General features: G+C 40.5%; 1 protein-coding gene across 26 annotated transcripts in view; it reads right to left on the bottom strand.

Annotated features, from left to right (window-relative positions):
* The window catches only part of LOC110259998 (uncharacterized), a 494473-nt gene that overhangs the window by 357669 nt on the left and 113217 nt on the right, over positions 1-23587 (bottom strand). For 23 of the 26 annotated variants that reach the window (XR_014839720.1, XR_014839722.1, XR_014839735.1 and 20 more), the window contains one exon: positions 15541-15658. The gene's annotated coding sequence lies outside the window, so the exon portion shown is untranslated. Of the gene's footprint in view, positions 1-2623; positions 2735-11371; positions 11523-15540; positions 15659-23587 lie in introns of all 26 variants that reach the window. The other 3 variants (XR_014839726.1, XR_014839730.1, XR_014839733.1) reach the window with 2 other exon arrangements.

Raw genomic sequence — 23587 nt, forward strand, 5'->3', positions numbered from 1 at the left:
ACATGCTATGGGTGCAGCCCTAAAAAGAAAAAGAAAAAAAAAGCTGAATAAAGTTTTATTTCAAGAAACATTTAAATGAGTTCAATTAAAGGTATAGGGCTGGAGGGAGCACAAAAAGGTAAATATTAGAAATATAGAGCTCTCCCAAAATCTGAGGACAGGGAACAAAGTAGAAGTGGGAAGCAGGAAAAGTGTGAGCTGGACACAGTGAGTGTTTCCAGACTCATGGTGGTTCTCAGGACCCCGTGAGCAGATACCTCTGGGCCTTCATTCTACTCTTCACCATAACCTGATTCACCTCCTCCCACAGGATTCCGCTGTCTTGCTATCCACCAATTTGAGCTCTGAATATCCCAATCCCTAGCTCCTTTCATCAAAGACTAAGCACACAGGCAGCTCTCAGAGAAAGTGGAGTAAGGGTAATCCAGGAATCCCAAAACCACCCATCACCCCAGTGGTTGGGGGACAACACAGATGCCTGGAATTTTCAGTATAGGTTGGGAACCAGGGCTGAATTTTTTATCTCCTTTCTAGCTCTGCGATAAATACCTTTGGCCAAGGTCATCTAAGCTAAGAGATCTTAATTCATCTATTTATTTATTCATTCAAACATCCATTCAATAAACATTTATGAGCACTTGCTCTGTGCTATGGACTAGGAAAACAAAGTAGAATTAAAAAAAAAAAAAAAAAAAAAAGGATTTCTTTCCTTCAGTCCTTCAGAAGCTCACAGGCAAACATATATATAAACAGTTACTTCCCAGAGAGCTGCAGTATTGGAGGAAGGTCACATATAACTCAAAACATGAATTTAAAGAAAGCTGGTTGATATATGGTTTGAAATGGTTTTAATGTAAACTGATGTTTAAACTAAATGTGAGTTCATTTACATAAGTAAATGTATTTGCACAAAAACCATCCGCATTTCTTAAAGAGGTCAGCTGGCAGTCAATCAGAGCAGGCCAGGATGATCTTCCCTGTGCTGGGGAGCCCCTCCTCACTACAGGCGGCATCTGCCATCTACCTGCTATCACTGCTCCTAAGGCTCGCAAATGCCAGTTTTAAATCCTCTACCCGTTTAATTCTGTTTAACCAGTAAAAGATGAATCATGGATACTTTCTGTACCAAGAGCATCAAAGAAAGATTTTTCCCATCTGACATGGATCAATCCAGATGCATTCCTTCTGCCCACTGCTAATGGATCTAAACCAGTACTGCCTTATTAAGGTTTTTAAAATAAGATCTTTCTCATGGTTTTTCCATTTTTTAAGTCAGTCTCATGGACACACTGAGGATGCAAAAAACTAATTCATCTTTTTTTAAAAAAATAATTTTTTGGTATGTTAAGTACTATGTAGGGGTTTTCTCCCACAGCAATGTCTTAAGTTACTGGTTAATTTCACTATATTTAAACACACAACTATTCACTAACACTGCACAAGTGGCTGCCAGTTACATACATTATACATTTAATTAGGTATTGTTTTGTGATAATGAACAACCCTGGACACCTAAAAACAGACAACATGTATATGACAAAACATGAACTTACTATGTTTCCAGAACACAGGAGGGAATGGCTAATGTCATAGGGGAGGTGGGATTAGGTAGGACACTGTTGGGGAAGAGTATGGACATAAGTGTCAAGGAAAAGCTTCACAGAAGAAACAGCTCTCATGATGTAATTATTAATGGAAATAAAAAGGTAGCTATGTTTTCTTAAAGATAATGCTGGGAGGATATAGGATGGCCTATCTGCCCTAAACATTTGAGGACCTCTTACAGAGAAGAGAGAGTGTCCATAGAGTCCACATAAGGTCTCTGTGCTGGCCATCTGATAAGCAATGGGAAATGTCCTGCCATTAAGGAGTATTCAAAACAAGATAATAATTATTTCCAAAAATGCCCCCTCCAACCAGTTATCTCTCAGAAATACCTAAAGGTGGAGTTCCCTGGTGGCCTAGTGGGTTAAGGATCTGGTGTTGTCACTGCCACAGCTCAGGTTTGATCCCTGGCCCTAGAAGTTTCTGCATGCTGATGGATGCAGCCAAAAAAAAAAAAAAAACCTAAAGACATTATAATAACAAATGGGCCTTCAAGAAAACAAATCCAAAGGTCTCTTTGGCCAACTAACTTTTATTATCTTCCTATATAACAGGACAGTATGTGGCCTATAAAAGCAGCACCTTTCTGCCCCCAATTCAACTTAGCCACACACCTTTCAAGAAAATGTTACGAGTCAAAATATGGTTTGTTCCCTTTAAAGAAGAAAAAAAAACAGAAAATAGCCCATTAAGATTCTTCCCCCAAATAAATGAAGAGAAAATAACAAAACAAAAGGAAATAACTATGAAAATCCTATCATTCTTCGTAAGGCTTTTTTCTCATTTTAAGGCCACCATCACTGACATGAAGTCATCACCCACTTAAACTGCCTTGCAGAGCATTTCACTTGGTGTACCTGTGAACAAATGCAATGCTAAATGAAACAACGTAACAGCCTACTTATCCCCCCCTTCCTCTTTCCCAAGACACTGAAATGACCTGGGCACAAGAGGTAGTGAAGAAAAGCTCCCTTCTATGACCTTTTCTTTTTGCTCTTTCTCTTTTCCCCTCTGATACCTTTAAAGACTTCCCTCAGAACGAATATGGAACTCATCATTTGATGACGAATTTGCATGTCGACCGGCAGCCAGCGTAGCAGCCCTCAGATTAGGGACATTCCGCTGCACACTAAAAGGCACAAAGAACAAGAAGTGCATTTCCATCTGCCCTTCCTTTCCAGTCAGTGCATTCCCAGCCGTGTCTATTGATGAGCACTTGGAACAATACCAAAATGCAGTGTAAGATCAATCCTGCTGTTTACTTCACTGAGCTAAAGGAACAAAGAACAGAAGAAAGGCCTTAAACCCAGCCATCGTAAAGGAGCAGGGTGAAGGATGAAAAATGGGTCTGATGGGCAGTTGCACAGAGTAAACGTATTTGGAGAAGCAGCAGCTCCAACTGAGATAAAACCAATGATGATTTGTATTTTGTACTGTATCTTCAGGGGATAAAAGCACTTCTATCAGATGGCATTGGAAGCAAACTTGAAACATTGCAGTAAAGGGCGATGTTCCCTGCCAGGAAGAGAATAAAACCTCCCATAATTGCTGAGGAGTGCTAAATATCTGATTGTGCATGCCTCTCTCCTCCCATGGTGAGGCAACTCAACCAAGGTCCTCTTTTTAACTCTACCAGCCCCTAGTAACCCAACAGTTGGCTAGGCCCTCCTGTCAACAAAGCAACAGGATACTGGGTCTTACTTGGGTAAATATCAGTAATTGTAATTTGTGGGATTATTTCTCCTTAAGCCTTTTTAAAGTTATTTCAAATAGGAAGCCCAGCAACTTCACTGCTGCCAAAATAAGAGCTGCAGGAGGAGTGGGGGCAGGATAAGAATGGAGAAGCAGAGTTAGTATTCAAATGCAAATATTTTGAGAAAGAGAAGGCAGAGCTACAAGGCCATTATAGCAAAGGTGGGAATTTTCTTTCTGAATAAAGAGGAGATGAGACATATTGCTTCACAGTTTGGCAAACCACACAACACTGACCAACCACAATGAGAGGCATCCCAGGTAAGGGTATGACGAAGGCAAAGGCCGAAAGTACACAGGCAAAATTTGGCATATCCTCCTTGGGGTTCCCTCCTCAGTTCTCCTCCCAGAGCTAGCTCCAGCTCATCCCCTAGCATGGCAACTCTGTGTGGCCCAAAGACCAGCGGCATCAGCATGAGCTGGCTAGCAAAGCAGAATCTCAGGTCCCGCCCCAGACCTGCTGTATCCAAGACTCAAGAGGTAGGACCCAGTAAGAATTCAGAACCACAGCCTTAGATTATCTATCAAAAACCTTTCCTCACTCCTTCAGCACTCAGCGAACCCACTCTTCTCTGAATCCTGTATCCCCTATTGCTCTGCCAATCACAACCATTAACATATGCCTTTGCACACTGCAGGGATCCAAACAGGTTCATTTGCTTTGGCCCTACTCTTTTCTGGCATATTTATGTGCCCTGACTCACCCATTAGATGTCAAATTCTTCAAGGACAAGGACTTTCTCTTAGTCTCCTTTGAACCCTTCTCCAAGCCTGGTACAGACTGGTGTTCATTAATTGTTGAAGGACTGATCTGGGCATTGGGCCTCCAGCTTCTATGGGGGATATTATGGTAAATGGTATTGGGTAGATTCTTCACTGGCAAGGAAAGAAAGGTCAGCATTTTCCTACTTTAGTTACCCTGACAAAAGGACACAGACGCTTGAATGGAGAGCAACTGTGCTGTCTGATTACTTTCAGGTAACTCAGTTCCCCCAACTGCAAAGCAGGCCTGGAAAATCATAAATGTTCTGCATCGATATTAAAAATTAACTGAAAAATATTTATTCTTAGAGGAAAAAAAGTCCTGAGTAGATGCAATTTAGCATAATCTGTGAATTTGCAAAAAGTCAAATGTACCCTTTTAACTGATTTTTATGAGAAAGCCTATCACTCAGCTCTAAGCATTATATGGAGGTGATTTAATTCAATCCTCAACAACTAAGTGAAGTGGATATAATTTCTTCTAAAGTAGAGTAAGGAAACTTAGGACCAAGGAGATGAAATAGTTTTCCCAAAGCCACCAAGTTATTCAGGACACTGATTCTAACACTGGTAGACTCCAAGCCCATGCCTGTTCTTATACATCCTCTGGGAAGAAAAGAAAAAAGAGGAATTAAACAATGCATTGAAATGTACCTAAAAGTCTTTCTGTACACTCACTGAAACAGACATGCCTCCAACTGGAGGGACCTAAGCTTTATCTACCAGAAGACAGATAAGGCTCAATGTGGCAACTCTGAAATTATATAGCACAGGTAAGTGAAAGAAATAGCAGCGCATCAAACCATGCCTACCTACACAATGTCATATAGTGCAGCTTTTTAAATGACAATATTCCCCTAATCATCAAGATATTTATAAGTAGCAGGTCCCGGAATTTTTCACTCTTTCGTAAAATGTTTGGGAGACATATAGACTTGGCTTAAAAGTCCAAAACTTCTTAAGGAGATTTGCCTCCAAAGAAGAACTTTGACATTAACAAAAAAACACGTCAAGAATCTACGATGTTTCTTATTGCTCATATTATCTGAGCACAGAAAGCACACTAGACATCATACAGAACATTGAGACTCAATTTCAATTGAGAAGGCTCATAATATAAATTAGAAAGACACAATCTAATGTAAACAGACATAGTCTAAATTAGATAAACAACATCTTTAGAGTTCTGACTCCTTCCCACCAAGGATTGTAAGAGAGGAAGGTTCCCAAAGTTGCTGAGAAGTCTGCATTTCCAAGGTCAATACCATTCTATTAAATTTTATTGTGAGGGAGTTCCCACTGAGGTGCAGTGGGTTAGGGATCTGGCATTGTCTCTGCAGCAGCACGGGTTTGATCCCCAGACCAGTACAGTGGCTTAACGATCCCAGCCTTGCCACAGTTGTGACGTAGGTTACAGGTGCAGCTTGGATTCAATCCCTGTCCCAGGAACTTCCATAAGCCACGGGTGTGATCAAAAAAAAAAAATTAGGAGTTCCCATCGTGGCGCAGCAGAAAAGAATCCAAATAGGAACCATGAGGTTGCAGGTTCAATCCCTGGCCTCTCTCAAGGATCTGGTGTTGCCATGGCTGTGGCATAGGCTGGCAACTTTAGCTTCGATTAGCCCCCAGCCTGGGAACCTCCACGTGCCAGGGGTGCAGCTCTAAAAAGCAAAAAAAAAAAAAAAAAAAAAAATTGTGTACCCACTGGATCCAAATACTGATCTTGGTGTTCTTCTGACTTAATCTAGCGTGGCCGAAAATAATACTGACTTCATAAGGTGGAAAAGAGGCATTAAGGGTGAAGGTTTACAGTCTGTCAATCTGTTTCATAAGAATTGTTATTTTTTCAGGAAATTTCAGCTTGACTAGAAAGGCTTAAATATCCAGTCTGCCACAAAAGTCAGAACTTCCTGCCTTGCTTGTTCTATGTTCTTCAAAGAGTGAGCCTGGTGCAGACAGAAAGTACCCTCAATGTTTTTCTTCCAAGAATCAGGAGGGAGTGGCTACCTGCATCCCAGACAAGCCTCAAAGTGGCTTTACAAATGAAAATAAGACAATTAGCATCCCGTAACTGTATAATTCTCTAACACTGTTTTTGTATGTTCCTTAGCTACTGAAGCCTCTGAACAGCCTTTTCCACAAAGATCTAAGGTGCAGGATGGTTAGATAGCTTGTTCGAGGTTACATATGGAATTAGTGCAGAAGCAGGACTAAGACCCACTCGCTGAACACCTGATCTGTTGTTCTTTCCTCTGCTCCACCGCAGAAAGCATAATCCCCTATAGCAGAACTGGTCAAGGGAATTATAACGTAAGCACAAACATGAGCCACATACATCTTTTTGAGTGTTCTAGTGGCCACATTTTAAAAAGTAAGAAGAAAAAGCAAGATCAGTTTTAGTAATAAATATAGCTTAACCCAATATAATCATTTCCACAAGCCATCGATATTAAAAATTGTTAATGAAATATTTTACATTATTTTTTCATATGAAGTCTTCAAAACCTGTGGTGTATTTCACACTTTCAGCACATCCCAGTTTCAATGAGGCCCACTGTGAGTGGTGAGTGGCCAAATGTGGCAACTTACTGGATAAGACAGCATTATGTCTGTCCGAAATATCTCAAAAGCACAGTCCTGCCCAGTCCAGTCCTGGTTCAGACAGCTCCTCTGCAGTCAGGACTGTTGAAGTGAGACCCCACACAACAGCTGTGCTGGGAAGTGGGAGAGAGGTTTCTGGGTAGCCTCTAACCCTAAGGAGACTCTTATCCCTGATCCAAAGCCCCAGAAGCCTATTAACACCTGCCTTCCCTACACTGCCAACTAGACAAGCAATCCCACCCAGCCTCCTGCAAGCCTTTGAAGGGACACTGCAGAGGAGAGCTGCATCATATGTCTCTTGCAAATTATTACTTTATTAATAAAAATAGAGAAAGCACATTTAGCATTTCCATAAACATCTACCGAGTGACAAGTCCGTGTCAGGCAGGGAACTGTGTTCTGGAGACAGAGCAGTGAACAAACTCACCAAGCTTCTTATAGAGCTCACCTTCTAGTGGGACAACCCAAGAAGCAAACACACGTGCAAAAAATAATTACAATCTGTGATAATTCTTCTGAAGGAAATAAACAGGATAAAGAGAAAGTGGCATCTAGTGAATATTCACTACAATCCAGGCACTGGTCTCTTTTACCTGTGTTAGCGCTAATGACAATCACCATTTATGAGTGCTTAAGACATATCAGAAAATAGACTATTTAGATTACCATTTGTCTTCATGATATCTTGCAAGTTAAATCCTGTTATATCCATTTTACACATAAAGAGGAAGAGTCTACACCAGTAAGAGGAACAGCCAAGATCTAAAGCGCAGAGCAGACAACACCATTCTCTTTGTACTCTTCCATGCTGATGTTCATTTTTACATCGTGTGGATTTGTTGAACAGTAGTAAGAGAAACTTCATCAACCTGGGGACTAGAAAAAGCCTTTACTTTAAGACCTGAACTTCAAGCCATTGAAAATAAGATTTCTAAAAGGCCCTGAAATGTGGACATCAACTACAGCATCAACACGTAGTGGGTCACGGATTACCAATGGGCTGCACCCTCCAGACCAACTCCTGAGTATGTGGAGAGATAGTGTGGCAGTATCTGGCCACACTAAGTAAGTAGGCCATAGTGAATTAGCTACATGTGCTGTGGCTGGGGACAGGCAGATGAGACCATGTGCTAAGTACTTATCAGCCCTGAGTCTGACTCAAAGCCATCACAAACCCAGGAACAAACCCCTGGATCCTTGTCTACCTAAGAAATGGATCCAACCTGAGATCATAATGCCAATCCAATTGGTGAGCTTTGCCAGCCCTGGCTGAGGGTGTATTTTTCATCCTAGGGCTTCATCATCAGACCCGAGACCCTGACAGGTCCCAGGAGTAAATCTGAAGACAGTGAACCACCTACAAAGTAGCTTCAGCTCCAGACCACTCCTGGTGAACATCCTACCAATCTACCAATACTCCAGTCAGGTGGGCTAAGTAGTTGACAACCAAACTACCATGTAGTTGTAATTTATTCATAATTTGCCAATGATCTATTTATTATTAAATTACTTATGTGTAAACTGTTAGATCTACGTCAAAGTGTACATTTAGTCATTTTCCACTAAATATTTGGTTGTATTTTTGAAAGCCTCACATTAAAAGTACTTCTTTCAGGAGTTCTCACTGTGGCATAATGGGATTATTGGCATCTCTGCAGCGCCAGGACACAGGTTCGATCCCCATCCCAGCACAATGGATTAAGGATCCAGTGCTGCTGCAGCTGTAGTATGGGTAGAAACTGCAGCTCAGATCTTATCCCTGGCCCAGGAACTCCATACACCGTGGGATGACCAAAAAAGAAAAAAAAAAATACTTTTTTCAGGTTATATAAGCACAAATCCCTAAGCAATCAGAACCAATAGTTGTTTCTATTCTAAGGCTGAGGCCCCCAATGAGCAGACTTCACTCTAGATCAACAGTGTCCACATGGGATACTGAAATGGGGACAAACAAGGTTACCAGTACCATTTCTCTCCCCAGGGACTGGGTTTACCTGAATCACACATCCCACTGAGCCAAAGGAGGATTTCCAGAGACCAGAAGAACCACACATAACATGATAGCACCCCCCACGCAGGTCGTCCTCCTCCCCCATCCTTCTCTAATCATGGGAAATGGCCACATTACCTTCCAATGGAAGAGAGACCACCTCAGAATCTTCTGCGACTCCTACCTCGCCAACCTAAACCCTGATATTACAATGTTTTCCACAACAGTCAGTCACAGGGAACGTGGAAATCTCCCTCCCTTCCGATCATGGCACAATCACAGGAGAACATAATCTTTGGATGAGCAAACTTCCTCTTCAAACAAAGGAATATTTCTCCCTGTGCGGCAGGAGACACTTAGCCCTTCTAATATCCCCTGTTGTGGAAGGTGAGCCTTCCAGGCTTTGGAGATGGAGATAATTACAAGGGGATTTGCAGTCAGGGCCTGCAGGTGGGAAGGAGGGAGGGTGGGAGGAGAAAAAGCCAGAATCCCAACAGCTTTTTCAGGTGAGGGAAACACCTTCATGCTCAAAAATGAGCATAGTTTCTTGATCACGGACTCACATAAAAAATCTGATTTGTAAAAAGATGCTGGTAAATACGGTTCCCACAGTCTGAAATGATGAAATGTCTGAGAGACTGTTGCCCTTCTCATGCAGCCCACAGACATGGTCACAGCCTCTGCCATCTTTATTTCACGTTGTCATGCGAACGGCCAGGCTACACACTGACATTCACTTTAAGATAAAGCTGTTTACACACCCAAAAAAAAGCAGCAAGTCTATGGCTTGGAAAGTCCAGGCACCCACCAGTCCATCTGCTTCCACTACCTACCGGACCACTCAGAAGCCTCGTTTCAAGGGCAAAGCAACAGAAAGGAGGAGAGATGTAAAGGACAAAAGACAGCTGACTGCCGTCTAAGGTGAACATCTCTGTGGACAGGCGTGTTTCCAGTTCAGTGATCTGAGCCGGAAACCAGGGCATAGGCTGCCCTAAAGAGCTTGTACAGAGCCATCTGCTCCAGTGAGCAAAGGGACATCTTGCCCTTGTCTAAGTGCACAGGGAGAGCTCGTCAGCCTCCCCACCACCTGGAACTTCCGCAGTGCCTGGGTAGATGGTAGGGCATACCTCCCAGCCAGGAGAAGAGGGACAATGTGTTCATGGAACACTTCGCCTTCACATGACACTAGAGGCCTTTCAAAAGGCACTCAAAATCTCCATATTCCTTTAGAGTGTTTGGTTGGTTGGTGAATGTAACCCACCCTCCTTTACAACCCTTGTAACCAGATGTCAAGGCCCTTGGTGGGAAAAAGTAAGGAAATGATTCTTCAAAGGATGGTTTGTTGGGATATGGTATTTCGGAAGTAGAGCAATGTGGTATAATAACCTGTAATGGTTTTGTTTATGTTACTCATAATAAATACATTTGGCCTGTTTTCTCAGAAGAAAAAAGATCCTTCCTCTCAGAAAAGGGATTAGACCTCATACCTTTCCTTACACATCCAGACTGTTCCACCTCCAAGACATTAATTGAATAACCAAGTGACCAGGAAGGAAGAAGAATTAGCATTAAACTTTCGCTACACTTTTAAAAATATCCTCAATGTCTTGTTTTTCAAAGATCATTCACACACACAGTGTTTTAACAACACAAAGAATGTGCACTTGCAGTAACCTGGCCCTGTGGTGTGCACGTGCTGAAAGACAAGAGTATTCCAAGGGGGCAAGTATTCCAAGGGGGCAAGTGACTCCCTCCCACATGCGCAATGTCTGTAGAAGCAGGGCATTGAGAGACTTGCCCAAAGTCAAATACACCATTCTGATGCTGGAGCTAAACGTCCCTGATATGTTTGAACTTAGAAGTAAAGGAAGGAAAAAAAGACAAAGGACGTCAAAAAGGAGAGGGTGGGGAGACGGGGAGAAGGATCCTAGAGCCTTCAGTCTTTTCCTGTCCCAGCCCCCTTTCTCCTGCGGGAGCCCTTAGGGAAGAAGCTGGAGCGGGGGAGTGCAGAGCAGCCCAGACCTCCTCCTCCAGCATCACCCTCCTCGCCACAAAAGTCCCGCCACTGAATCTTTTTTTCCACCTCTCTTTCTGTCTCGAAAATTTTTTTCTGTGTCTGCCATCCTATTGCTTCTCTTCACATTTATCCAGTTTTCCTTCATATTCCATTGCAAAATTAGTCGCTTTTTTCAAAACAGAACACTAACCTAGACCCAGAATAATCTTCAGAATTATCCATCCCTTTGCAGACTTCTCCTCCTTTACATCCAATGCTCCCCCCGACCCTGCCCTGACTCCCATTCCCCAAGGCAAGGGCTTCCCAAGTCTCTGGATTGAAAAGCCACTTGCTTCCTTCCGAAGATGTCCCCTTGTGCTTCAGCAGGCCCACCACCAATCAGAACAGACACCACCACTCGCAGACAGGTATAATAAACACATGCTGGGATCAAAGATGCTGTTAATAATAATACCATTAAACAGGCCCTGGCAGGCTGGGGTTAATCTGGAAACACGCATGCTCATCACACATGAAGCCTATAATACACGATGAGGGAGAATCTTAATTCTCCAACTCCCTAGCATTCATTTATATTCCAAAGTCTCCACCTCTCTCCCAACAGAATCATTCAGCACAGTAGGATTTTCTCTGCTCAAACCCACCTTCACTTTAAAAGAACTGAAAAGGCTGGGCTTAGTTTCTGTCGCTGGCTTCAAGGCTTTTTCTCTTTGACAAACAGCCAGGGGATCTGCAGCTTCATCTCTTCATCTTTTTTTTTCTGTACACACATGTGCAAAACCCACAGCATCTTTACTGAAAGTGATATGCAAGCAATATACGTAAGGGTTCACATTGGCCTGACATTAGCTTGCAGATGATCCTGCAAGCTAAAATAATGGAGTATTAATTTTCAACCACTATAGGTTAAAATGAGCTGACGCCCCTGAGAAGGAACCCACAGGCTGGCTGTCTCGCCTCTAGTTTGACTTTAACAGAATCTGCCCCACACAGAAGTAAGGGTAGTAACAAGAGCTTGGTTCCATAGCTGCCACCCCTGGAAGTAGCTGCCCTCAGCATTCCTTCCAGCCAGGAGCAGCAGAAAAGGTCTGTGTGTGATGTCAATGGGAGGCAAAAGCACATGCCAGCCCACCAAGCAATTTAGAGCTGAGCCCTCTGTCCCGCCTGGAATCTCCCTGAACCCAGGCAGGAACCATCTGGGTCAGCCAAAGGGTCCACCTGTTTTCTCCAAAAAGCCATCACCCATTAAAAAAAAAAAAAAAAAAAAAAAAAAAAAGCCTACATGAGAGCACCCTATACCACCCCTGGATTATCCAGAAACACTCCCCTTCTTTTTCCATTGTTTTTCAATCCTGATTTTGCAAATCTTCAGGCAGCTGCCCTCATCCAAATTCTTAGATATGACCATCAAGACAAAACTTATTCACTCCCTTTCATTTTTGAAAGTGTCTAGCACCACATTTCAGAGGAAATGGAGAGGGAAATTAAGTTAAAATTAACAAAGGACCACTAATACTTTTGTACACTTCAAAATAGTGTTACTATTAAATGTATTACATGCAGGACAAAGATATTCAGGTAACCTGATTTGCTGGGGACCTTTCAACTTTAAAGAAGTACTGAAAAGGGGCAGGGGGTAATATATAGGTAAGAAGTAGATTTATTGAGAGAGATGGAGTGTGGGCCCTCTCAGAAGGTGAGAATGGCCTAAAAGATACACCTTCCATAGACAGAATGCAGTCTGCCTCAAAAAGTGAGAGAGTAGCTGGACACAGGGGCTTTTAAGCAGGTCTTTTGCTTTGTGCATAAAAATGAACTCTGGTTCAAACTACATTTTCCCACCCAGCCCAATCCAGCCATTCCTTCACAGATATGACCTCAGATTAGTAAGGAAATGCCCCACTGTCTTCTGTGTCCCTTCCCCAAACTGGCTTCTCACAAAATGCAGTCACAGAAATAGATTTGCTCATAGTGGTAGCCATTGCCTACATGAAATAGTGGCCATCTCTGCAGATGAAATTTAATTCCAGCAACTGTATTCACAAGCACACCAATCTTTTTATTCATTCATCCATTCATTCAATCAACAAGTAAGAATGGAGCCCTATTCTCTACCATGTCCAATGCTAGGTGACTGGATTAAAAAAAAATGAACAAGAACGACCTATCTCACCTTCTATGAAGCTGATAGTAATTAATAATACATGACTAAAATAACTGCAGATTAGAATAAGTGTCATGAAAAGATAAACAAGAACCTAAAATAAAGACTAACAGGTAAGACTAACCTTGAACTACCTCTGAGGAGGTAGCATTTAATTAGAAACTAAAGAGATAAGAAGGAACTCACGACACTAAATCAAGGCATTACCTTCCAATTACATTCAAGGGGAGGAAGAGCAGGTGCATAGGGCCTCAGGTTGCAATGAACTTGGTGAGTTCAGAGATTAAAAGCTGATTTGCTTGGTAGAGAGTAACCAAGGGGAGAACAACGCAGAAGGAGATGATGTCCACTTCTCTAAGTGTGCTCAACTCCCTGACTGCTCCCCCTTTTGAAGGAAATATGTCTGAATCCAGTCAGGAAGAGGAACGACATACAGAGGGTCCTGAAATCTGCTCTAACTCATAAACAGAAGCAACCACAAATGCTGAGACTTTAAATAACATGGGTAATTTATTGTTTGTGGCATACCTTAGTCCTGAACATACCACACCATCATCTTGGAACACTGTGTTTGAAAATCTGGAGCCCCATAATCCTGGCTCCTAATCCTGATCCACACCCCTTAACCAGTCTAAGATTCAGTCTCCAGCTGACACATGGTGAGATTTGGTAACAGGACTGACTTAAGAAGGTACATATTCACTGAATGCTACTCTTAGTAGAATTTGGCTACTTAGAACTCATTAACTTAGTAGAATTTGGCTACTTAAAACTCATTTACTTTATCAAGTAAACAACTTCTGCTTAATCCTATCCTAAAGCCCACTTGCCCAACAAACACAAAAAAATATATGCTCTAGGAACTCCCATTGTGGCTCCACAGGTTAAGAACCTGACATAGTGTCCCTGAGGATGTGAGTTTGATCCCTGGCCTTGCTCAGTAGGTTAAGCATCTGGAGTTGCCACAAACTGCAGCATAGGTCACAGTTGTGACTCGGATGCAATGTTAGTATGGCTTTGGCATAGGCTGGCACCTGAAGCTCTGATTTGACCCCTAGCCTGGGAACTTCATATGCCTTGGATATGGCCACAAAGAGAAAAAAATGAATGCTCTATGGTAGTGTGGTCCAACAGAAACGTAAACTACAAACGGGAGCCACCTGTATGATTTTAAATTTTCTAGTAGCCGTATTAGAAAAGGTTTTTAAAACACAGAGAAATTAATTTCATAATATATTTAACCCCGCATTTCTAAATCACTATAATTTTAACATATAAGCAACATTATTTGAATTTTAAGGAGACATTTTACATTCCCCTTTTTGCATTGTCTTGGAATATTGAATATGTATTCCATACTTATAGGACATTTCAACTCAAACTAGTCACAATATGAGTGCTTAACAACCACAGATGACTCTAGCTACTATATTGGATAGTGCCGCTCCATAGAGATAATCAGACTTTTAGACATTTGTGCAGTAAAAGCAATCATAAAGATAACTGCAAGACTGATGAAGGTTAAGAGAAAAATAAACGAAGCAATAAAGAGAGAGTCCAATCCTATGCTTCAAAAGTCCATTCTTGCTTCTGAGTGTTGATAAAACTTTCAACTTTCCTGCCTCCCTGAATTATTATTCATGGAGAACTATTATTCATAGATTTAATCATCTATGTATTCATTAACTGAATAAACATTGCTGGAGCACCCTCAGTGTACCAGGTTCTAGGGATGTGGACATGAACAAGTGTAATTCCTGCCCACAAGAGGCTCAATATTTAGGTGGGAATCTTCTAATACAATGAGTAGTCAGCACCCCTCAGGATTTCTCCCTCCCCAGCTAGAATGTAAGAGAAATGGGTTCTTGTTTTTGACTCCTCTGATAACAAGCTGTGAATCCGGAGAAAGCATTTCCCCCATCAGAGCTTTTGCTTCCTTATTTGTAAAACATGTGAGTTGACCTGAATAACTACTAAGTGTCCTTTCAGTCTCAGATTACAACTTCAACCTGAACCCCATTACCCTATGTCTTGTCCTAATGATGAGTGGGAACATGGGAGAGCAAGCTGAAGAAAATATCCTCCCCTACCTCTGGCCCAGGAAAAGATTCAGCTCTCTCCTTCTGAATCCTTTCTCTTTTGTGGCTGCAGGAATGGTCTAGCTTTGTTTTACTTTGCTTTGCTTTAATTACATTCAAAATTAGCAAAACAATCCCCATGGTCCACCTACAAGAATAATTGGCCCATTTGGTACATCTGACTGTGTGGCGAGACCCCCCCTGTCATTACACCAGAGCCCCACACATATTCCGCTCCCAGGTAGATGATGGCTAAGAAACCCAGAGAGCTCATCTAGCCCATCATTAACCTCATTTTGAGACAGCCCCAGGGGCAGTTCTTTAGCCACCGGCACAGCCGGCTGTCAATTGTGTCAAGCCAGTAACATATTAGTTAGCAGGGGAGCAATCCAAAGAGGTAGCCATAGATCCAAATGCCTAAAAGATATTCTGGAATGTGGTAATTATGTCCTGCAGCTGCCAAGGGTGTCCTCTGTGAGTTCACAGATACTAGTTGTACCATGGCAAGAAGAGGATGGATAACAGCAGTCAAGCTGCTAATAACAAACAACAGGTCTTGGTTCAAACTCACCAAACAAGTCTTCAACACTTTAGTCATGATCCATCTTCAGGTTCATACAACTGTTCCCAGGAAACTCTGGTCCCCTTAAAATACGTGCTGTGTATTCTCTCCCTGAACACACGAGGGGCTGGAGAAAGAGGGGTAAAATTAAGAGTAAATAATATGAGGGTTAAAAGGAGAACATTCTTGGTGTTATCATGGATTCTTTGGCTCTAATAAGTGGAATTTCCATGTTTTTAAAAAACAGACAATATTCATACTTTTAAAAATAGTTCATTTGCTCATATTACTAAGCAATATTCAATTGTATGAATATACCAAAAATTTTTTAACCATTCACTTGTTGATGAACACTTGAGTTATTTACAGGTTTGTGCTATTACAAAAAAAGAAGCTACTGTGAACATTTGTGCACAAGAGAGAAGGTTGCAAATGTTAATGTTTGGTGAATTTAGGGAATTTAGGTGAATGGTATATGAGTTAATTGCACTATTCTTGTAACTTTTTCTATGATAGAAATTATTTCAAAATAAAAACATACAAAATGAAGTACAATTCTTGTTGAATCTGATTAAAAGACAATTTTTTAAACAACTACATAGTAAAACTGACTTTTAGTGATACAGTTCAATGAATTTTAAGACATGTATACATACATAACCACTACCACAACTGAACATTTCCATTACTCCAAAAAAAACCCCTCTGCCATGCCTTTATACCCACACCATCTCCCTAACCACAACCTCTGGCAACCACTGATCTCTAAACTATAGTTTTCTCTTTTCAAGAATGTCATATAAATGGAATCATACAGTACGTAAATTTTAAAACTGGCTTCAGCATAATAGCTTTGAGATGCTGCACGTGTCCAAATCGCTGCAAGTGTCCATAGCTTCTTCCTTGAGGCTGCTGACCAGCACCCACCTGCTGCACACTTGGGTTAGTTCCAGTTTGGGGCCATTATGGCCAGAACTTATATAAACATCTGTAAACAGGTCTTCATGTGAGCACAAGTTTCATGTCTCTAGGATAAATACACGTGAGCATGATTGCTAGGTCTTCAGTAAGTGTATGTATAACTTGGTAAGAAACTTCCAGTTTTCTAGTGGGGCTGTGCCATTCTAAACACCTATCAGCAACATATGAGAGTTTCCAGTTGCCTCTCATCTTAATCAGCACTTGGTGTTTTCAGGTTTTAGAGTGTATTGGTATACTACTATGGATTTTTTAACTAAGGTGAAATTGATGTAAAATTATCAGTTTCAACTTTATAGTACACCTGTATCAGGTGGTCAACACAGTATTTCAAAAATTCTATAGATAATGTTCCATTTATAGCTATTAAAAATACTGGATAAATTCCACAGGCTGTACAATATATCCTTGTAGCTTGTTTATTTTACACAGAGTACCTTGTACCTCTTAATACCCCACTCATATCTTTCCCCAACCCCCTTTCCTCTTTCCTTTGGCAATCACTGCCTTGTTACATGGGTGAGTCTGCTTCTTTCGTTTGTGTTAAAGTCACTAGATTTTTATATTCCACATATAAGTGATAACTAGTATTTGTCTTTCTCTGTTTATTTCACTTATCACAATACCCTCCAAGTTCATCCATGCTGCAAATGGCAAAATTTAATTCTTTTTTATGACTGAATAGTGTTCTATTTTATATTATATGTAATTATATATTATATATATGTAATTATATCACATCTTCTTTATCCATTCAGCTATTGATAGACACGTAGGTTGCTTTCATATCTTGGCTATTCCAAAATGCTGCTATGAAGACTGGGGTGCATGTATCTTTCTAAAGTAAGTATTTTCATTTTCTTTGTATATATACCTAGGAGTGAAAATGCTGGATCATATGGTAGTTATATTTTTAGTTGTTTGAGGAACCTCCATACTGTTTTCCACAGTGGCTGCACCAATTTACATTCCCACCAACACTGTACAAAATTCCCTCTTCTTCATATCCTTATCAACATCTGTTATTGTGGTCTTTGATGATAGCCATTCTGACAGATGCAAAATGCTATCTCACTGGTTTGGATTTCATTTCCCTGATGATTAGCAATGATAAGTATCTTTTCATGTGCCTGTTAGCCAGCTGAATATCTTTGGGAAAAAATGTCTATTCATATTTTCTGCCCATTTTTAATCAGTTGTTTGGGGAGTTTGTTGATACTCATTCTCTTGATAGTTTCCTTTGCAGTACAAAAGCCTTTAAGTTTAACTAGGTCCCATTTGTTCATTTTTACTTTTATATCCTTTGCCTTAGGAAACTGATCTAAAAAGATATTGTTACAGTTTATGTCAAAGGCTGCTCTGGTATTGTTTTCTTTTAGGAGTTTTATGGTTTCTGATCTTACATTTAGGTCTTTAACCCATTTGGAGTTTATTTTTACACATGATGTGAGAGACTGTTCAAATTTCATTCATAGCTGTCCAATTTTCCCAGCACCATGTATTGAAGAGACTCTTTTCTCCATTGTATATTCTTGCCACCACTGTCACATATTAAGTGACCATAAGTGTATGGGTTTATTTCTGGGCTCCCTATTCTGTTCCATTGATCTATGCATCAGTTTTTATGACAGCACCATACTGTTTTGATTATTGTAGCTTTGTAGTGTAGTCTGAGGTTAGGGCTTTTGATCCCTCCAGCTCCATTCTTCTTTCTTCAGTCTTCTTTCTCTTTCCCAAATAGCCAAGATCACTTTGGCTATCTGGGGGTCTTTTGTGTTTCCTTACAAAGTTCTAAAATTATTAGTTCTAGTTCTGTAAAAAATGCCATTGGTATTTTGATGGGAATTGAATTGAATCCGCAGATTACCTTTGACAGCATGGTCATTTTTAACAATATTAATTCTTCCAATCCATGAATACAGCACACCATTCCATCTGTTTGTGTCATCTTCAATTTCCTTCATCAGTGTCTTCTAGTTTTCTGAGTACAGGTCTTTTACATCTTTAGGTAGGTTTATTCCTATGTATTTTATTCTTTTTGATAAGTGTAAATGACACTGTTTCTTTAACTTCTCTTTCCAATAGTTGTTAGTGTATAGATATGCAACAGATTTCTGTGTATTAATTTTGTATCATGTAACTTTATCAAATTCATTGATGAGCTCTAGCAGTTTGGGGGGGCATCTTTAGCATTTTCTATGTCTATACAAAGTATAACCTCATCTTCAAATAGTGACAGTTTTATTCTTCCTTTCCAATTGGATTTCTTTTATTTCCTTTTCCTGTCTGTGCTGTGGCTAGGAATTCATTTCTTCTAGTTTGTCCATTTTACTGGAATATAGACTAATGGTGCTTACTTTTAAGAGACCCAAAATGCTGTGGGGAATAGAAATTCCACTCTTACCTCAGGAAACAAAAATTTCAAACCCTATACCTAAAGGAACTAGAAAGAGAAAAGCAAACAAAACTCAAAGTTAGTAGAAAAAAATAAATCATAAAGAGAGAGAAGTAATTGTGAAATAGAGACAGAAAAAGCTAGAAAAATCATTAAACTAAGAGCTAGTTTTTTGAAAAGATAAACAAAATTGATAAACCTTTGGCCAGACTCACCAAGAAAAAACAAGAACTCATATCAATAAAATCAGAAATGAAAAAGGAGAATTTACAGTTGATATCACAGAAATACAAAGGATCACAAGAGATACTACAAATAACTATATTCCAACAAAGTTAACGGATCACAGTTGACATGTGATTCTGACCTAGAGCTTCCCCTGAATTATAAATAGACCAGAGTATTAATTTTTATGGCTGCTCTAACAAATTACCATGAATTTAGTAACATAACACAATTTTATCTTATAGTTCTATAAGTCATAGGTCTAAAATTGAGAATTCCTTCTCTAGCCATTAGGGAAGAATCTGTTTCCTTGCCTTTTCTAGATTCTAGAGGTCACCCCACATTCCTTAGCCGGTGGCCCTTTCCTCCCCTTCAAAGACAGCAGCATACAACACAGCATCTTCTCTCCTCTTGGACTTCTGCTTCCAACTATACTTCATCTCTGACTGCCTCCCTCTCATAAGAACCTTTTTGATTACATCAGGCCCATCCTAAAAAACCAGCATTATCTTCCAATTGTAAGATATTTAATTTATTCACAACTGCTAAGTCCTTTTTGGCACGTAAGGTAACACAATCACAAATGCCAGGGATTAGGATGTAAATATCTTTGGGGCCATTATTCAGCCTATCATACCATATGCTCTAGAAAATTCCTTTGGAGAACCACAGAAGTTTTTTGATAAGAATTATCTGTGGGGTCTAAGTATATAGCAACATGCTTGATTCACCCACACTTCCAGTTATTGATGAAAAAGTGATCCTTCAATCAAATTCAGAACCAAAACATGTCTTTGGACCAATTAGTCCACTAAGATATACCATTAAAAAGTGAAAATACTTTTCTACCTCCAGGGCATTAGGTTTAATTCGCCCTTTTTCTGGTCTTCTAGTCTTGTACCATATGGATGGATGGACAGATATGCAGCCTTATAAAAATTAGTTATAATTGTTCCTTTAATGTATAGCATTTGAAAAGTAAATTTTAACTGAGCCACAACTGAATGTCTTGTCTTTTGGGGCTTCAGTAACTATGTGACAATTTGCCAGAACCTGAGGCAAGAAGGATGCAGCTCTTACTGTGCCCCTCTATTATTTAGTTTTTTATTAAGATTTCTACTTTTATTACATGTAATAGAGGTCAGTTTCATTACTGCCAATCTGCAAGCTGCTACAGTCACTCTGGGAGATGTTAGCCTGTCTCCACTGAACCAGCTGGGTCACAGAATTCTGCAATAGGTCTCACTTTTCAGCTTTAAGAACAAAAACAAAAAAAAATTAACCACAGAGAGAACAGCATTACCTGACTTTCACCACCACCCTCAGGACAATGGCAGTGATAAACTGACATCACAGTGCCTGTAGAGGTGCAATACCATGAACAGAGGCTATATCCACTTGGCAGACCCCAAGAAATTTTTGAAAGAAACAACCACCACTGAACTTAAAGCTGGGCTGAATTGCCTTATAAGAAGATACTCACTGAACAAGACTAATACGACATGGAAAGACATCTCCAATATTCCACTGTGGAGAAGTAACACCACCTTAGCTTAATATGTGTACAAGTAAGAAAGAAAAACACCAAAATATCGATGATTAGCTCAGGGATCCTGTAATACAGTTACCTTTTCATTATTTTTCTTGCTACTTGTATTTTCTAAATTTTATGCAATGAAAATATTAAAAAGTTCCTTTTATAAAATTTTAAAAAATTTAAATTGACAAAAAACCAGTGATACGCACCTCAGCAACAAGCTAACCAAGTCATGTACGAGCCCTGAATAAATCAGAGGCAAAACTTCATTTGAATTTGCGTAAGCTAAAGTAAAATTTCTTCATTTTTAAGCTATATATGAGGCATGTATTAAATGGCAAATACTGTTCTTAGTGATAGGAATACAGTGTTAAACAAGGTAAGCAAGGTCCCTTGTGGGGACAGAGGAAAACTATAAAATACACTAAATGCCAAGTAGTTCTAAGCACAATGACAAAAACAAAACAGGTGCTGTGATAGTGACTACAGGCCTCTTTTAAGATGGATGGCTGGAGAAGCCCTCTCTGAAGAAGGAACATGTGAGCTCAGGCCTGAGTGAGAAAAAGGAAGTGGCCATGAGAAAAGCAAGGATGAGCACTTCAGGCAGAGGGAACAGCCAGAGAAAAAGTCCTACAGTGGAAATAAGCCTGATGTGTTCATGGACAAGAAGAAGGTTGGTATGGCCCAGAGTTTTCTGAACAAGGAAGCAAATGGAACAACATGAACTCAGACATGGAAGCAGACAAGTCTCAGAGGGCCCTGCAGACTAGCATTAGGATTTGAATTGTTCTATGTGTAATTGGTAATCACTGTGGGGCTCTAATAAGGGGAACAGGATCTGATTTACATTTTCAAAAGATCCATCTAGTTGCTATGATAGAATTGGACTGGAGGGTGAAAGAACATATCAGAGTCTAGCTAGGAAGCTACTGTAATAATGTCATTGACAACTGGCAGACATCTGAACAAAGATGGTCACAGCAGAGGTGGAAAAAAGTAGATAGATTATCGTGAAATAGAGCTTAGAGGGCTTCTGATGGATTAGATGACAGAGAAAGAAATTATTTAAGGATAACAACCATTTATTCAACAAGTGTCTATGAGAGCTTAAAATGTGCTAGGCACTCACCTACTGCTGAGCAGCTGACACATGGTGGCTCCATTCACTGAGAAGGGCAAGGCTAGGGTAGGAGCAGGCCTGGGATAGAAGGAGACAAAAGTTCTGCTTGGGGCAGGTTAAGCTTCAGATGCTATGTTCTATCTGTTCTTACAGATAAATACCAAAATCCAGAGCTTTAATATAATAAGACTGAATTCCTTGCTCAGATAAAATCCAAATCAGTTATTCCTGACTGGGAGGCAGCTCTCCTGCAGGTGGAGATTCAGAGACTCGTGTTCCTTCCATGTTATGGCCTATCCACCTTCAACATTTGGCTTTAAAAGTCCCTGTGCTCATCTGCATCCATTGGGAAGACAAAGAGGATGAACAATCAGACATAGGAAGTTTTTCACAGACCAAACCTGGAAGTGATAGACATCACTTCTGCTGACATGCCACGGGCTAGAAATCTGCCGCATGGCCATGCCCGTCATCAAGGGAAGCTGGCATGTGCAGTCCAGCTGTGTGTTCAGGAAGAGGAAATGAGTTGGGAGACTTTCCAGAAGTGTCTCCTACAGACGCCTACTAAGTTATCCAGTAGAGAGATTATGGAGCAGGTGAATGTCCAGTTGATCCTTCAACAGAGCAGGTGTTAGGGGTATGGATCCTCTGCACAGCTGAAAATCTGTGTATAACTTCTAGAAGGCCCTCCTCAGTATCCACAGTCCCACACCTGTGGATTCAAACCACCACAGATCATGTGGCGCTATAGTGTTTGCTATGAATAAATCCTCATGTAAGGGGGCGCCGTGCAGTTCAAACCCGTGTTGTTCATGGGTCACCTGTACAAGTGCAGGGGAGTGATCTGAGCTAGAGATAAAATTCTGAGCACAGTCACTCTGTAAAGGATGATATTATCGAATCTAGAATGGAGAGAGAGAGAAGTGAAAGCCCTAGTCATGCCATCCTTTGGAGGTCGAGCAGAGCTGGTCGAGGAGCCAGCAAAGGAGGCTAAGACTGAGCTGCCAGTGATGTGGGAGCAGATCCAGAAAGCTACTGTCATGAAAAATATGAGAAAAACTGTTTCAAGAAGGACAGTGGCAAGTGATACCAAAAGTTGCTGAGGGCTTCCAGTACTATGTTGAGTAACAGTGGTGAGAGCAGGCATCCTTGTCTTGATTCAGATTTTAGTGCGAAGGCTTTCAGCTTCTCTCCATTGAGTATCATATTTGCTGTGGGTTTGTCATAAGTGGCTTTTATTATGTGAAAGTATGTTCCCTCTACACCCACTCTGGTAAGAGTTTTTATCATGAATGGATGTTGGACGTTGTCAAATGATTTTCGGCATCTATTGAGATGATCATGTGGTTTTTTTGTTAATGTGTTGTATGACACTGACTGATTTGTATATGTTGATCCATCCTTTTGCACCTGGAATGAATCCCACCTTGTCATAGGGTATGATCTTTTTGATATGCTATTGGATTCGGTTGGCTAAAATTTTGTTGAGAATTTTTCTGTCTATATTCATCAAAGATATTGGCCTAAAGTTTTCTTTTTTGGTGGTATCTTTGTCTGGTTTTGGAATTAGGGTGATGGTGGCATCATAGAATGTCTTTGGGAGTGTTCCTTCTTCTTCAACTTTTTGAAAAAGAAGGTTGCGTATAAGAGCTCCTCTTTGTATGTTTGGTAGAATTCACCTGTGAAGCTATCTGGTCCTGGAATTTTATTTGCATGGAGTGTTTCATGACATATTCAGTTTCATTTCTAGTGATCAGTCTGTTCAGTCGGTCTATTTCTTCTTCATTCAGTTTTGGCAGCC

The sequence above is a fragment of the Sus scrofa genome, chromosome 3, assembly GCF_054392235.1.
Source record: "Sus scrofa isolate SSC_HxYL_T2T_F1_AM1 chromosome 3, Sscrofa_HxYL_maternal_Yorkshire_Landrace_v2.0, whole genome shotgun sequence".
NCBI classification, from domain to species: Eukaryota; Metazoa; Chordata; class Mammalia; order Artiodactyla; family Suidae; genus Sus; species Sus scrofa.